Source organism: Chanodichthys erythropterus, chromosome 11, assembly GCF_024489055.1.
Source record: "Chanodichthys erythropterus isolate Z2021 chromosome 11, ASM2448905v1, whole genome shotgun sequence".
Lineage (NCBI taxonomy): Eukaryota > Metazoa > Chordata > Actinopteri > Cypriniformes > Xenocyprididae > Chanodichthys > Chanodichthys erythropterus.
This window is the reverse complement of record NC_090231.1, coordinates 41,817,481-41,821,784: the sequence shown is the minus strand read 5'-3', so window position 1 is coordinate 41,821,784 and position 4,304 is coordinate 41,817,481. Positions and strand designations below refer to the sequence as shown.

The window sequence follows — 4,304 nt, the reverse complement described above, 5'->3', positions numbered from 1 at the left end:
CGCGTTAAAAATCTGTTTGAACGGGTCATTGTCATTGGCTGCTGAGAACTTGGGTCAAACCATGTCTGTGAGCTTAAGGGGGTGTACCATTCATTTACTAAGATGCCACCATTTAACATGCTAGATCAGCTTATTCTGCTCTTTTATTTGGTCATTTTGTATAATATATTTAAACTGTTGTTTAATGAAAAAATAGATTTAATTTTTCCACTTATGCATTTTTTATTTTATTATTATTTTATTTATTTTACAACGCCCTTACTTTTACTGACAATAAAATGCAGCATTGTAAGCCCACTGAATGCAAGTATGCTCTCATATGACCTGCAAAGTTTTTTCTCTGGTGTGTGTTGGGGTGGGACACTGAAGAAGATTGGTATATGACTTGAGTCGATAGACCTGCTGCAAAGTTTTGAAAGAAATAGTGCAGTTTAGTCATACACAAATATAATTTTAAACTGATAATAATGTAGATGCTCCCTCTGTGTTTGTGTCAGAACATGGGTGAGGGTGCGGAGCGCAAGCTCAAACCTTTGTGACATACTGTATCAAAACTATGTGAAATAAATTATTTATAGTTGACTAGTAGTTCATTTAAGCCATTAGTGACTAATCGCATTTAAATTCATATAATTTCTTAAATACTGGAGAGAATAAACCATATCTGTGGAGTCTATAGATATAACCTTGCATTGAGCATAAACATTGCATTAAGAACCGGCAAAAGTATGATTATAAAAGTGGCAAAAAAAAAAAAAAAAAAAAAAAAAAAAAGCAAGGAGACATTTTAATTGTTTATTAATAAACTAATGTTATCTGAATCAGTGTCGGCTGCAACGATGTTGACATTGCTGACTCTCATCATCTCCGCAGAGATGCACATTTCATAATCAGAGAGTAGCCTATTTAATTATTTCGTTTAAAAGTAGACATTTCAAGCTTTCTGTATATTTCTCATGTCTGTGAGGAGCCTATATGCTGAGCCTATATGCTGAGTTTCGGTTTTTGAGTTTTCGGAGTTTCGGTTCATTTAGCCTACACTCAAAAAAATGATTCAGGCCCTTCATAGATATGACACATTTAAATTTAATTCACTTTACTTAAACATATCTAATTAGGAGTAATACGTATTTATATTTAATGAGTCTAACATAAAATATTTAAATAGTTTAATCTATGAAATGTATTTAAATTTGACCAACTAAATTTAATTACATTTGGGAAATGGGAGTGCCTTCTGCGCATGCGCGGGACACGCTCAGACAACGCACTCGTGTGACCGCCGGCGCCATTTTCTCATGCTGGTGAAAGGACCGTCTCGGCTGAGTCTCTGCTTTTGGATACTCGCTGCTTTTGGATATTCGTTGCTGGTAAGTACTAGTTGTTTTGTGGTTAAATAATGATCTCAATGCCAAGGAATGTGTATATCATAATATTGAGTGAAATATGTTGGGTGAAATACAGCGTTAAAATAATTAATCGAGGTGAATTGTTTTAACAACTGGATACAAACGCACCTTCGCTTAAATTCAGACTCACGTAATGTGCAAAATAGCACTGTCAGTGAGCAAGACCAGCGTACAGTCCAGAATATGACTATAGCTAACTGGCTTGATTTCATTCATTGAATACGTTGGCTTGCGATCGACTAACGTACATTACTCAATTCAAATCAAGTTTGCTAGCCCAGGGAACAAAGTGATGCAAATTAATTTATGGCTAGCAATATTTCCAATATAATTATGCATGCTTCATACTTTTTTCCAGCTTGAACGTCGCGCTCATCAAAGTTACTGCTACACACGTTAGCTTAGCTAGTTCTGTGGCATTCCCGCCATTTTATAACATCGCAAACCCAAAATATCTTAAAATTTTTTGTTGTTTTTTGTTAAAATGATTGATCTGTGTCTCTGATGATGAGTCTTGTGTATTTTTTAAATTTTCTGTGTAATGGGGAGCATCAGAGTTTGTTGGGACTCTGTATAAAATTGAACCCTGTAATCAAAAGTGTCTGTTTTCATACGTTAACGTTATTCAAATAAAATTTACATCTTTTTCACAGTTTGATGACGTCATTGAACATCATTGTGACTACCTCCTAGAGATGGTAAGTCATATTTACTCAAATAATCTGATTTTTACATGTAATTTGTTAAATATGGTGTGTAATAATACTTTTATTCTTATTTTCAGGATTGTGAATGTGGCAGACACACCCCTCCACACAAAAAGTATGTGTTTTTCTATTACTAGACTGATTATTTATATATATATATATATATATATATATATATATATATATATATATATATATATATATATATATATATATATGTATATGTGTGTGTCAGTCGGAAATATCAGTTCATTCATTTTTTTAATTGTAGTAATCCAGTTAAATTTTTGTATGCACAAGGAGTATGACAACAGCCAGTATGATCTGATCTCACCATCATCGAGTCTGCGATTACATGAAGAAACACAAAAGATCTCAGACAGACTAAATCCAGAGGAACCACAGCAAGGTTTCTTAAAGTGTCTTGGATACATTGCTGCAGTTCTTCTGGATTTAGTCTATCTCAGTTCTTTCTGTTTCTTCATGTAATCACAGGTGGACTTGATGATGGTGAGATCAGATCATACCGGCTGTTGTTATGCTCCTTGTGCATATAAAAATCACAATGGATTATTACAATTAATGGCAAAATTAATATTTGAAAATGTAAATTTCCTACTGACACACAACAGCAAAAGATTGTGAAGGTTGTGAAAATACTTAGACTTTTTCACAGTACTGTATGTATGATATATATAATATATTTATTTTATTTTTTCCCATCTTTCCACAGACTGGCGCAACTGTATTGACACCATTAGCCATCAATTACTTTTATCCACGCTCTCATCACAGGGCATCATAGGAACTGTACATTGCTGGTGTGAATCTCACAGGTAGGTCTTTCAATCAAGCACTATCACAGGGATACCTGAAGGGTCAGTTCTGGGACCCTTCCCTTCTCTATATATTCATATACAATACCGGTCAAAAGTTTAGACGCATTACTATTTTTAATGTTTTTGAAAGAAGAATCTTATGCTGATCAAGGCTACCATTATTTATTATTATAAAAATACAGAAAAAACAGTAATATTGTGAAATATTACAATTTAAAATAATGGTTTTCTATTTTAATATACTTCAGAATATAATTTATTCCTGTGATCAAAGCTGAATTTTCAGCATCATTACTCCAGTCTTCAGTGTCACATGATCCTTCAGAAATCATTCTGATATGATTTATTATCAATATTTGAAATGCTTAATGTCTTTATAACCTGTGATAATTTTTGATGAAGAAAAAAAAACAGCTTTTATTCAAAATCTTTTTCTAACAATATAAATCTTTATCACTTTTTATCAATTTAACACATCTTTGCTGAATAAAAGTATTAATTTCTTTAAAAAAAAAAGAAGAAAAAAATTACAGACCCCAAACTTTATAAAATATTTATTTTAAATAAATGCTGTTATTTAACTTTTGTTTATCAAAGAATCCTGAAAAAAAGTATAACAGGTTATAAAAAAATATTAAGCAGCACAGTTGTTTCAAACCGTTGACCAGTACTGTATACTAATTGTACATGGATTCTCCTACCATTTCTATGCTGATGACACACTGCTTTACTTTTCATTTCAGGCTGATGATCTGACAGTAGCTGCATGGATCTTGGACTGCCTGGTGGACATCTCGGCATAGATACAAGAACATCACCTGCAACTCAATCTGGCAAAGACAGAACTTTTCATCTTCCCAGCCACTCTGATGATTCAGCATGATTTCACCATCCAGCTAGGCTCATCAACTGTAATTCCTTGTGGTAATCTGTGATGACCAGCTGACGTTCAGAGACCACATTACAAAGACAACTTGGTCATTTAAGTTTCTCATCCAGGCCCTTGTCATTTCTAGACTGGACTATTGCAACGCTCTTCGAACATCTGCAATCTCTCTAACCCTAACTGGACAGCTGAATCCCTGACAATATTCAAGAAACAACTGAAAACTCATCTCTTCTGTGAACACTTAATGGCATCCTGCTGACTCTTAAAAAACACTATGCTTTCACTATTAAATCCCTCACTGTTCTAGTTTGTACTATTCTGAATAATGTTTGAATCTTTGTATTTTTTAGCACTTCTTGTGTTTATTGCCTCCTTAAGATGAATTGTTCCTTATTTCTAAGTTGCTATGGATAAAAACGTTGGCTAAATGAATGTTTAAATGGTTAATATTTCAAAGTTA

At 33.3% G+C, this 4,304-nt stretch overlaps 1 long non-coding RNA gene across 1 annotated transcript; it reads left to right on the top strand.

Annotated features, from left to right (window-relative positions):
* The first annotated feature begins 2,023 nt into the window (after positions 1-2,023).
* Positions 2,024-4,085, top strand: LOC137030083 (uncharacterized). The gene is made up of 4 exons (XR_010896384.1): positions 2,024-2,107; positions 2,194-2,231; positions 2,850-2,952; positions 3,699-4,085. It is a non-coding gene; the product is annotated as an uncharacterized lncRNA (long non-coding RNA).
* The last annotated feature ends 219 nt before the right edge of the window (positions 4,086-4,304 follow it).